The sequence below is a fragment of the Prionailurus viverrinus genome, chromosome B3 (genome assembly GCF_022837055.1).
Source record: "Prionailurus viverrinus isolate Anna chromosome B3, UM_Priviv_1.0, whole genome shotgun sequence".
NCBI lineage: Eukaryota > Metazoa > Chordata > Mammalia > Carnivora > Felidae > Prionailurus > Prionailurus viverrinus.
In genome coordinates, this window is record NC_062566.1 from 9,396,108 (window position 1) to 9,409,612 (window position 13,505).

The following is a 13,505-nucleotide window of genomic DNA, read 5'->3' on the forward strand; positions in this document are numbered from 1 at the left end:
ACCTTCCCACCCCAGCCCCTCTGACATCAGGAGCCCAGCTTTTGTCCACTTTCGTGCAGTCAAAGAAAACTGCAGGGTTTATTTCCGGGAAGGAGGTGGCGAGCCCTGATCGGTTATGGAGTGTTCAAAGGAGAGTAAGACCTTGGGTTGCGAGTAACTTGTTCTGCGAGGGTTCCGCAAGAGGATCAGACATTTGTGATAAATTTTAACTTGATAAACGAGCGTTGGCTTGCGATGGCAGTGGGGTACCTGACACCGAACATCACATGATCACGACTGAACCAACAGTTCTTGAAATTCGCTTTGATATACAAGTGCTTTGGATTGCAAGCATGTTTCTGGAAAGAATTGCACTCTTAAACCAAGGTTTGATTGTAAAAGTAAGTAGGCATGGTGGGAGTCTTTAATAGAAAGATCTCGGTATCCTTCCAGAGAGACATTCTCTTGGGCTGGTCTGTGGCTTTGGAAAAGAGGCTTCATTCTTCCAAAATCCTGATTTGTTTGGGCCTCTGATGTATGAATTACAGTTTCCCTCATCTTGCTTTTATCTCATCAGTTTTTCTGAACTCGAATTTCAGAGTCACTGCCAATCTGGTATTTGTTCTGGCCTGACTTGGCATCTCCCGGTGATGGCTCCAACCCTTACCTGGCCTATGCCTGACTCGCTGTTACGACCTCAACCCTGAGAACTTGGAGGGTTCCCTTCCACCACAGTCCAGAAAAAGGTTTTGATTCAGTTAGGGGTAAACTCTGTTATATCCTGAAAATTAAAATTGATTGTGATAGTTCTTAGTCTGATGCATACTCTAGACATAGACTCCTAAAGGGCTCATCTGAGCTCTTAACCAACTCTGAGTCAGAAAATTCACCTTTTACATGTATATAGTTGTACTTTACTGGAATATCTCTGGAATACTATCTAAGCTAGTTACATGTTTGCCTCTGAGAAGGTAACTAGGTGCATAGCGGACAAGGTGGGTTAAGAGAATTTGTTCGTCATTTCGTACCTCCTAAATCGTGAACATGAATATGTTCCCTATTTAAATCGAGATCTTTTCGGGGCGCCTGGGTGGCGCAGTCGGTTAAGCGTCCGACTTCAGCCAGGTCACGATCTCGCGGTCCGTGAGTTCGAGCCCCGCGTCGGGCTCTGGGCTGATGGCTCAGAGCCTGGAGCCTGTTTCCGATTCTGTGTCTCCCTCTCTCTCATGCTCTGTCTCTCTCTGTCCCAAAAATAAATAAACGTTAAAAAAAAATTTAAATCGAGATCTTTTCATGATTTTTTCAAAGTACAATCTTTCACCAAAAAAAGAAAAAAAATTGCCTTTTATAAGAAACAAAACAAGCAAGCAAATGGAAAAAAATAAGAGACAAATCAAGAATCAGACTCTTTCTTAATTATGGAGAACAAACTGGTGGTTACCCAAGGGGAGGTGGTAGGGGGATGGGTGAAACGGGTTCGGGTTCAGGAGGACACTAGTCATGATGAGCCCTGGGCGATGCCTGCAATTATTGAATCACTCTGTTATACAGCTGAAACGAACATAACACTGTATGTTAACTAATTTGAATCAAGATAAAAACTTCAAAAGAGAAAAGTAGCCTTTTCCCAGTAGTACGGCATCCTATCGAGTGTACTCTTAGGAGAAGAAAAAATCGTTAAGTTGGATAATAACAACAACAGAGTCCAAATAGATCATTTCAGAAACCCAACGGAGAAACGAAGGACATTCATCTTGAACAGGCATTTCCATGGCCGAAATTATTTGAATGCTTTACACTATGTTCAAAACAAATATAAAATAAGTGAAAAAAATTAAATAATAAGAAGGAAACCCTCCCTGGTTGAGGAGAGAAACGACTTCTCAAGAAAATGAATCTTTTATTGGAAATAAATGAAAAGACAGAGCATTATATTGGACATAAGTGTTCTCTCACCTCCAAGTACAACATAAAGTAGGAGTCTGAAAATGTGAAAAAAAAAATCATGCAGTGATCTCTCTTCATGCAAAATGCATCTCTAAAGTTTTAAAAATACATATAATGGTTCGTGTATACGAATGTGGGAGCAAATCCCACAGTGAACACATTTAAATACCTTCCAAACTCTTTGGGATTTTTCCTCCTGGGCGATACTCTCCTTTTTTAAAATGGCTTTCTATCACTTTTTTGATAGAAAGTGTACGCGAAATTGTTACTATTTACATAACATTTCAATGGCCCCCTGGTTCTCCCCATCATCACGTTGCTTCCACTGGTCAGGTGAGAAATGGTTAAAAACATCTCCGGAACAGCAGAGCTGGTGCCTCGCTTAGAAGAAGCTAATACTATCATAGTAGGGACTCAGGGAATATCTATTGAGTCAAATAAGTCAAATAAGTGTTCAAATGCATATCACACACAGCTTGGTAAGGTGACCTGTGGTTTTCAATCAGAAACCATCTTTCTTTCATCACTGATGCCGCTGCACTCACAACGTTTGGTTTATTCTGAGCGACAGGGGTTTAGCGCAGGTCCTCTGGTCAAAATCCCAGTTCTCTCACTACATGCTGTGTGTCTTTGGGCAACTGGCTTAATCTCTCTTTGGCTTCGTCTCCTCGTTTGTCCGATGAAGGAAATAATGGTAGCCCTCAGCTCTTGGAGTTACTTCGAGGATTAAATGACTTAGTGCCTGTAAATCACTTCGAAAAGTATTTGACATATGGCAGTCCTTGATAAACGTCAGCTAGAGTTACCATTTTACCTTTTATTTTGGGTGCAGCTTTTATAGCAGTCTCTCCCCAACTTGTGAAGCCCGTTGGAGACAGGGGCTGGCTTCTTCAGCTCCCTGGTGCCTCTGTGCCTAGCACAAAAGCCCTACCTCAAAAGAGGGACTCGAGACATGCTGACATTTTCTACACTGCATGGGGTAACAGTCATTGAAACGATCCTGCTTAGAACCCGTCTTTCCCTCTCCACTTTGTTCTTGGGTTTTCCCTCTTAATCTTCTGTTTTCAACAGCCGCAACGGAGCAGCCAATAACTACCAGACAAGACCACGTGGAAGCTTGAGTGTTAAGTGCCATCCATGTATTACAATACTGATAAAATGTTGACTTTATGTTAGTATCTGTGGGCTACAACAGGTTCCGTGAACGTTGGTACCCTTACTCTCTCTCTCTCTTTCTCAAGAAAAAGATGCCGTTGTTGGTGTGCGAATCCTGGAAGGAGCCAAGATTTGGGAAAATTGTCTCTGCCACCTTCTAAGCTACTCTTCATATCAAGTTAACACCCAACTCATGCGATTGGGACACGTTTTGGTGAGATAAAATATGTAAAATACCCAGTACTCCGTAAATGATAACTATTGTCACAATCCTCGTTTGCAGAAAAATTCACCTCAGAGGGTTCCCATAGGCATAAAAGACTTCAAGCAAACATCATTTGGTAATAGTTGCCCTCGTCGTTGGTAACGGTGCTTTGATTGGAAGGGTTCTGAGTCGGAGCCCACACTCGGGGGACTGGGTCTGTCATCTGGAAGCAATCGTGCCTCGTGCCCTGTCCAGGAAGGGTCAGCACTGCCCTATGCTTTTTCCACATAGACAGCAAGGATCTTTCCAAAGATTCCAAGCCCCCTGGATTCTCTCGGAGATCTGATGAAGACTCTGAACCTGTCTTAGAAAAAATGATTTTAAGTCAATAATGTAAAATGCACTTTAAAAGACAGCCATTAAAGGGGTGCCTGGGTGGCTCAGTTGGTGAAGCATCCGACTTCGGCTCGGGTCACGATCTCACAGTTCGTGAGTTCAAGCCCCACGTCGGGCTCTGTGCTGACAGCTCAGAGCCTGGAGCCTGCTTCGGATTCTGTGTGTGTGTGTGTGTCTCTCTGCCCCTCCCCCCCCCCCCAAAAAGAAATAAAACATAATAAAAAAATTAAAAAATAAAATACAATCATTAAAATGCTGATAAGACCAACTCATAGTATCATAATATCATATGTGCTTCTTTATTAACGTAGTAAATAACAAGATCCAGCGACAGGTCTCATACCTATCATCCTGTTAAAGATGCATGGAACAAACATGACACTGTGATGGATCTGTGGCATATTTAATGTAATAGAATTGTATCCATCCCTTGGTGCAAAATCATACGTATTCTTAATACTGTTACCATGTTTTATCCACATTCATAATGAAAGGGAATGCTGCATTTCAGTTAGAAATTGCTGAAAGTAAAGATGCATCCATCCATTTTGTCTATCCATTTTCATGGACCCCTTGCCCTGGAGCCCTCGATGGTGAATCACTGTGCTAGAATCCCAACTTAAAACCCTGGCCCGAGACCTAGAAACTTCTTTTCACGTAATCAGCTTGGTATATACCGTATTTCTCCAAGACCACCTCCCTGGTCGCCCTCCAGCACATACTCCTCCGTCGAATGACGTTTGTAAGGGCCTTCAGAGATCAAGTCTTAGACATTTTTGTGGACACGTTGAATTGTTCCTCCCACCTACACAGGCTGATACCATAATTATTATGGTTCTGTTTCTAGTGAGTTGGAGTATCTTGGTATAAATGTTATGATTTCTGAAAGTCAAGATTGGAGATAGATGCAAGAGAATTCAAACTAAGCTATGACAATATTTTAAGAAATGAAATGCTTTGGGGCGCCTGGGTGGCGCAGTCGGTTAAGCGTCCGACTTCAGCCAGGTCACGATCTCGCGGTCCGTGAGTTCGAGCCCCGCGTCGGGCTCTGGGCTGATGGCTCAGAGCCTGGAGCCTGTTTCCCATTCTGTGTCTCCCTCTCTCTCTGCCCCTCCCCCGTTCATGCTCTGTCTCTCTCTGTCCCCAAAATAAAGTAAAAAACGTTGAAAAAAAATTAAAAAAAAAAAAAGAAATGAAATTCTTTGAGAACAGTCATAAAACAGGAAGTGCCTGAAGACTTGGGAAACTTCAGACTCAGTTGTGCAGAGGGAAAAGAGCAAAATAGACTTCGGACAAGCATGTAGACTGCGGGATAGTAATTCAACCTCAGCTTTACAGCTTTTTGACATGGACCCATATTCCTAGATAAAGGTTATAATTCATTCTCCTGGATATGAAACAATTCTTCACATGTTGGATTAAAAGCCCAGAGGGTATATATAGAGCTGGGTATATTGGGACAGAGTGATGTGTATCTCTAAAAAGGGAAACACAATTTAGATTAGGAACCTATTGTAAAGACAGGATACAGGTTTAATTTTTTTTTAATGTTTATTCATTTTTGAAAGACAGAGAGAGACAGAGCACAAACAGGAGTGGGCGGAGAGGGGGGGGGGTACACAGAATCCTAAGCAGGCTCCAGGCTCTGAGCCATCAGCACAGAGCCCGATGCGGGGCTTGAACTCATGAACTGTGAGATCATGACCTGAGCCGAAGTCGGACACTCGACCGACTGAGCCACCCAGGCACCCTGACAGGATACAGGTTTAAATCGGTGATTTATGTATTTACAAATGTTGTGCATGTTATTGACTCCCCATGAAAGTAACAAGTCCAAAGGGATAGTTAAAGTAAAACCTTACTCGTCGCTCATATCTTAATGGTGACTGAGAGGGAGAACGCAAGATGAAGTCTCCCAAATCTGACCTTTCAAAGGCAGACACGGTGTGGCTCTTCATTGCTTGTTTACATTTGCGATAGTAAAAAGATTAATTGATTGTTCAATAAATTATCACTTTGCAGATGGGGTTAGTCTCTTAAACAAACCACCAATCACCTTGTTAACACATAGATATAAATAAATCGCTTTCAATAGAATGAAAATTATCCCCTATGTAGGTGTGGCAATTAGATTATTGATTTCAGGTAAATGTCTAATTAATTATGCAATAGGCTTCATTTCTTCTGTTAATTAAACTCCTGCTCTTTTAAGTCAATAAACTGTAGCCTCAGGAGAAATGAGAAGTTTCCCATTTGAAGAGTCCAGGCACTACGCCCCCAAGTGGGGGCAGAATATGGAACCCTTCCTTTTCCTTCAACACAAAGACCCATATGGGGACGAGCTTTTAAGAGTAAATTGTATTTCCAGTTCATTCATTGTCTGTTTCTAGAATCCAGATGGAATAGAAATCCGAAAAGAAATACTGAACTTGAAGGGAAGCCACTACCTTGTCTTTTGTCAGATTCTACCTAACAGAAATTCAACTCTCTCTGTCTGATTTGGTTTTACAGAGACCAGCTCTAACCTACCTTTACACAGTCTCCACCCAAGGTTCAACTCCTTCCGAAATCGTGTTATCCTCATTTCAGTGTTGATCATTCACATGATCTAGCCGGGAGAAAAGACTATCTTTAGGATTGTCCTGGGATCAGAGCCTAAATGCAACTCATGTCCTCACCAACATGCCTTGTCCTATTCTTTACTTTGGACCAAAGAGTGATCCATAAACGACTTGTTTTTTTCTGTTCTACTTGGGAGTTGACTAGTTGTTTTCTCTTCTCTTTTTGGGTATGTGAGGGGTGGGCTGAGGGGTGGAAGGTGGGGGCTGTAGCTGCTTTCCCTCACACCTGGAATCTGAACTTGGCTATCCCTCTCACTCTGATTTCATAACTTGATAAGGCTTCTGACCCTTTGATTGACTCCAGGTTTTGCTTTTCCTACCCTGGCCTCAGTGCCAATGTCTCACACATGTCCTCTCTTGTAAATCTAACGTTTTGCACATAGTAGAGGCACAATATCAATCCAGTAAATGAATGGAAGGGTGGGGGCCACATTGTGTATTTGTGAAGAGCCCTGGGTAAATTCAGTTCTGGAGAGTCTCTAGCTTCCAGACAGCAATGAACTGATTCTTTTCTTCTTTTATGCATTGACCTAAGGATAGTCCACAAAATTAAAAATTACAGTGATAGTCATGAATATTTATTGAGTGCTTACTATGTTTCAGACATCGTTCTAAGATAAATGGCGTCCATTATGTCATTTAATCCTCAAAGAACACTTTCAATACCCACTTTATTATCTTCATTTTGCAGAAAGAGAACATGAGGCATAGAACCCAATGTCACAGAGTAAGTGTTGGAATGAGGTTTTAAACTCAGGAAATATGACTACAGATTCTGTGCTTTTAACACCTACCCCGCCACCAGTGATCACTCATAGGCAAAATGAGTGACCAGAACCGAAGGATCAATAGTGTATCAAACCGGTCCTCTTGGGCGCCTGGGTGGCTCAGTCAGTTAAGTGGCCAACTCTTGATCTTGGCTTCGGTCATGACCTCACAGTTCTTGAGTTTGAGCCCCACGTTGTGCTCTGCCCTGACAGCACCCAGCCTGCTTGGGATTCTTTCTCCCTCTCTGTCTCCCCCTACCCTACCCGTGCCCTCTCTCACGCTCTCTCCCTCTCTCAAAATAAGGAAATAAACTTAAATTAAAAAGAAAAAAACAACTGGTCCACTTGACCTGAAAACTTTTTGGCAAGAATGATAGCTCATATTTAGTAAGACCTTAATTCATTTTATTCATCCCGCAGTGAACATGCAGACCGCCATATTCTCAATGAAATCTCCCATCAAGAAGGGGTTGACATTCTATGATGCCGGCCAGGTGCTGAACAGAGGAACACTTCCCGCTAATGGTTTTAGCACTAGAAACGTGGATAACACATAAATAGAAAGCATTTTCTCCTGACCAAAATACTTGCCCCGAGCGTAGAAGTAGCTACAGAGAACTACACACTATGTTTTCACGTGAATGTTGCCCAGTGAGTTTACAGTAAGCCTGGACGTGGTCCTACTGACCACAGAATGACTTTCGCTACTTCTTGAGAACCTGGATATTTCCTTGTATGGCAAGAGCTATAATTAGCTGAGGACTCCTAAACTGTACTTGTTAAAAATAATCCCCATTCAAGAAACCTGGTAAAAGTTGTGCTGGTGTTTGCACGAAGCCTGTTATACATAATTTTCTGAAGCTGTTTTCAATCATGCAAATGATTTTTTCCTTTGCAATATGCTAATGCAATCTGATTTATTTCAGTTGTAAAAGTTAATTACAATGTGTTTGTGAGTCCCTAAAGATGATGTATTAAATGTTTATAACCGGGATTATTAAAATGTCCTGTCTCGATTACAGAGCGTCTCTTTCAAACACTAGAACTAATTGTAGCCTTAAATCACAACAACCTCACTGTTAAAATTAACACAAGGGCAACATTGCATAATTTTAATTAATTTTAATTTGGCCAAAGCAAATTAATTTTTGTTTTCTAGAAGGACAGCTACACTCTTTTGTAGCCTGCTGCCACTGAGTATGGAGTTCATAAACTTCTTTTCTTCTGAGCATCTTCATGATCTTTGTTTATATTTTGGTTCCGATTTGCATATCTGGTTCTCTCTGGAGATAGAGGGTGGGAGGGCAAGGAAACCACAGTGGAATGTATACACTTCTGTGGTCAGGGAGACACATTTTTGTCTGTGAGTTTCATAATCTTCGTGGTCCAAGTCTTTACCAATAATAACATTCAGAACTCAGACTTCTATACTTAGCACCCATTAAAAAGCTGCCAACACCTCTTTCAAAGTTGGCAAAACAATTTCCTAGCAAGTACCTGCTTAGAAGACATCAGGTCCAGATTCTTTCCTCCTTTTCCTTGTGCCTAACATGTGAATACCCAAACTGATTATTTCATATGCATAACTAATACTTCCTTTGTTTTATCCGCTGTTTTATCAGGGTGTGCTAGACTTAAACAACAGTAACAAACAGGATAAAATTCTGTTTATTCCTAAAACTGACTGATCCTTCCCTGGAAAGCTTCACCTCCAGTCTCCATTTCTCTGAGTATCATGGTCAGTCTCTGCATTCAGAGGAAAGCTGTTTTAAAATTAGCCACAGCCGTGATAAAAAAAGAAAAAAAAAAAAAGAAAAAATCTTGAAAATATATCTTAGAAAGTCAACATAGCCCCCTGAAATCTAATGTTTTTATTTTTATTTTCTTTATTTTTGAAGGAGAGAGAGAGAGTATGAGCGGGGGAGGAACAGAGAGAGAGAGAGGGAGACACAGAATTCAAAGCAGGCTCCAGGCTCTAAGCTGTCAGCACAGAGCCCGATGTGGGGCTCAAACTCACGAACTGTGAGATCATGACCTGAGCTGAAGTCGATCGCTTAACTGACTAAGCCACCCAGGGGCCCCCCTGAGATCTAAAAAAAAAAAAAAACAAAAAAAAAAAAACAAAAAAAAAACCCCAAAAAATCTGTGACAAGTACTGTGTTAGATTACAGTGCTTTATCTAGCTGACCATAAGTTCTAAATGTTGTAAAGAACTGGATAAATTATATATTTCAACTCACATGTAGATATTTTGGGATGACGTGCGTTCCTGCTTTTGCCAATCATCTAAAGTTTAACCTGCTTGTCCACATTTATAAGCGTTCCTTATGCACTTGATAAACTAAATCTTAGAAGCAATCTCAGTTTATGGCCAGACACCATAATCATAGCCAAAATGATGCGTGAGTTTAAAAAGTAAAGTCTAAGCATATCAAATAATTCTTTGTGCAAGCCAACACGTTGTCTTTAAGAGTAAAAGAGGACACTGCTGATTAATTGCATGAGAAAAAATTTGCTTAAGACTGGAATCTCCTGGGAAAAATGGAAGATTCGCTCACCTTCCACACTGGGAAATGACTTTGATGACTTTCTAGTTGTATATTTCCCACATTCCTTCTGTCTGTCCCTTTGTTACAAAAATGGGTCTCTGGCAACCACATCTTAATAGCATGATTCCATTCTGATTAGAGTTGACTGGATGGATATGGATATTTGATTGCATGAGATCTACGGAACTTTGCCTTAAGTGTAGTCAGGCATGAGATATTTGGGTTAAACTCTGGATGCGGCTAAATCAGTATTAAACAAAACTGAGGGATGTGGGCAATTCCTTTTCGGTCCATGTTGTGAATGTATTTACTAGATAATAAAAATGTACATTTGGGCCACAGATCAAGTCAAAGCATATATATGACAAGTTTCATTTTTTTGACTAAGGAAAATTACCACTGGGTAAACAGGTAAATGCTGTGTATAGAATTATGAAAGGAAATTTAAAGTTCTTGTCTGGTTAAAAAAAAAAAAAATTTAAAAAAAGAGTGACACGACTCAAGTTACCATAATGGCAACCTACACATAATCAGTACGAAAGGTTTTTGGGTCAAATTCAATGGCTTTTAAAACATATCTAACAGAAAACATGTCTTGGATTGAAGAATGATTTTTTTTTAAAATTGTGAATTTGTCAATTAATAAATTCCATTTTGATCTTGAGTTGAATGTGCACTGATAACAGAGTAAAAGCATATTATTTCTTCTAAGTGAATGTTTGCAGAGAATATTAGTGCCTTTTTGAAATTCTTTCTGCTCCTAAAATTATATTGGTCAGAGGGAGAAGGGGCGAATTATGCATTGGTGATCTGACTAGCTGTATTTATATATGAATGTTTCTTGGGCTTATGTACTCTGTGAGGTCAGGGAAATTATTTTATTCACCTTTGTATCTCCAAGTTCTTAACATAATTCTAACTACATATTCAGTATTAAATGTACTGGTATAAACAGAAACGACCAAGGAGATTTGGTATAGGCTAAAAATAAAATTAGACCAGAACCTCAATATTCACATTCCCACCCTTAAGGCAATCAAATAAATACAAATAAACTAAATCTTAGAGCCTTAACCCACTCCCTAGAAACTCTTGGCTTATAATTGGGGAGGTTTCTCTGATGCTCTGAAATGCAAAGAAATTCCATCAATGAGAATTAGTATGAATGAGAGTAACAGAAGACACTTAGGCTCATGATAAAGCCTCGGGAAACAACCTCATCGCCTCCTTTTTTTAATATCTAGATTTTATCATTCGTTCTGGGAATTATGCTGTGGGCAGGAAGCATAAGTAAAAAGGTATGTTTATAACCTATCAATTTTGGTTGTTTTCTTTTTTTTACTGTATTTTACGGTGCAGGTTTTTGTTTTGTTTTGTTTTTTAATTTCCTCCTAAAACTACACTTCACAACGTGCATACGATACACGAAGAGGGCATCCATTGTCAAGTGCTGAAAGGATTTGTTCACTAACTTTACAGATCGCACTCCCTGGCATCTGTGTGCCAAATGGTTAATGGTTGCCACTTAGTAAGAAGCCTCAGCCTGTTATTGACGGAGTCTCTTTCGCTCTCTCTAGTGAAAGGACACTGGTAAGAAGAATGAACATACTTCTTAATGCAGACACCCATGGGCTAGAGAAATAAATCTCACTTTGGCTACATATGCCAATGATGAGACTGCATTCTTCAAGCGCTGTCAGGTTATCGACTTTCATCCCAGGGTTTGTGGAAGACTACAGGTTTAGACATGGGGGCTTGTACAGTGACAGAGGAAGGGATCCCGAGACCACAGGCTTCGTCTTATCCCGGAAAAAACTGCTCTATGAGAAGATGTCTCCTTAGAAAGAAATGCATTTTGTTAGATGAGGCAGATAGTTTTCCTGATGGGGTCTGATAATGGCTGTCAAGAATTTATGATCGAGTCTTGAATCTGAAGTGTTAATGTGCTGATTAACTGTATACTGCCCAGACCACAGCCACTGGCCAAGACAGCCAGAAATCACGTCTGGTCACATCCTCCACTGGCGTTCTTTTGAGATACGAATAGAAATGGCCACTTCTCATGTAGCCCTCTGAGTGTCCTATAGGCAAATTAAAAACAAATTTTATTGGGGCACCTGGCTGGCTCAGTTGGGAGAGCATACAGCTCTTGATCCTGGGGTCGTGAGTTTGAACCTTAAGTTGGGTGCAGAGATGACTTAAACAGATAAAAACCTTAAAAAGATAAATAAGTTTTATTAAAAAGCCAATTGTTGGGGCGCCTGGGTGGCGCAGTCGGTTAAGCGTCCGACTTCAGCCAGGTCACGATCTCGCAGTCCGGGAGTTCGAGCCCCGCGTCAGGCTCTGGGCTGATGGCTCAGAGCCTGGAGCCTGTTTCCGATTCTGTGTCTCCCTCTCTCTCTGCCCCTCCCCCGTTCATGCTCTGTCTCTCTCTGTCCCAAAAATAAATAAACGTTGAAAAAAAAAAATTAAAAAAAAAAAAAAAAAAAAGCCAATTGTTTTCTCTACACCAACAATGAATAATTGGAATATGAAATATGAAATTCAGTACTATTTACATTAACACCAAAAAGTCAAATGCTTAGGTCCAAATGTAATAAAATATTTACAAGACCTATATGAGGAAAACTGTGAACCTCAGATGAAATAATGGAGAGGTATTTCATGTTCATGAATGCTAGAAGACTCAATATAGTTAAGATGTCAGTTCTTCCCAGCATAATCTGTAGATTCAGTGCAGTCCAAAGAAAACTCCCAGAAACTTTTTTGGTAAATACCAACAAAGCGATTCTAAAGTTTCTATAGAGAGGCAAAACCCCCAGAATATCCGACACAATATTAAAGGAGAAGGGGCTCCTGGGTGGTTCAGTCGGTTGAGTGTCCCACTCTTGATTTCAGCTCAGGTCATGATCCCAGGGTCAGGGGATCGAACCCTGCATTGATTGGGCTCCATGCCCAGCATGGAGCCTTCTTGAGATTCCCTCTCTCTCTCAGTCTCTCTCTCCCATATATATATACATATATGTACATATATGTATTCTTCTCCATATATGTGTGTGTGTATATATGGAGAAGAATACATATATGTACATATATTTATATGTATATACATACACATATGTGTGTGTATATACATATATATATACACACACACATATACACACATATACACATATATATATGGAGAAGAATATTTGGAAGACTGACACTATCTGACTTTAGGACTTAGTATAAATTAAGACAGTATGGCACATATATATATATATACACATATATATGTACATATATGTATTCTCCATATGTATGTGTGTGCATATATATGGAGAAGAATACATATATGTACATATATTTATATGTATATACATGTATATGTGTATACACACATGTATGTATATATGTATGTGTATACATACATATATGTATACATACATATATATGTGCTTGAGATTCCCTCTCTCTCTCTCTCTCTCTCCCATATATATATACATATATATGCACACACATATACACATACACACATATATATGGAGAAGAATATTTGGACGACTGACACTATCAGACTTTAGGACTTACTATAAATTAAGACAGTATGGCATTAAAAAAAAAGAATAGAAACATAGTTCAGTGGAACAGAATGGAAAGCCCAGAAACAGACCCAGATAAATATACTCAACTGATCTTTGACAAAGAGGCAATAGTAATTCAATGGAGAAAAGGATCATGGTTTCAGCAAGTGAAACTGGAACAACATTCACATTCAAAAAAAAGAAAGAAAAGAAAATGAAAATGAAACACGACACACACCTTACATCTTTCCCCCAAACCAACTCATAATGGATCCCATCCCTAAATGTAAAATGCAAAGCTATAGAACTCCTAGAAGACA

The 13,505-nt window shown here is 40.0% G+C and overlaps 1 long non-coding RNA gene across 3 annotated transcripts in view; it reads left to right on the forward strand.

Annotated features, from left to right (window-relative positions):
• Window positions 1-13,505, forward strand: part of LOC125168571 (uncharacterized) — an 85,296-nt gene that overhangs the window by 50,070 nt on the left and 21,721 nt on the right. For all 3 annotated transcript variants that reach the window (XR_007153201.1, XR_007153202.1, XR_007153203.1), the window contains exon 4: window positions 3,168-3,295. This is a non-coding gene — a long non-coding RNA (uncharacterized LOC125168571). The remainder of the gene's footprint in view (window positions 1-3,167; window positions 3,296-13,505) is intronic.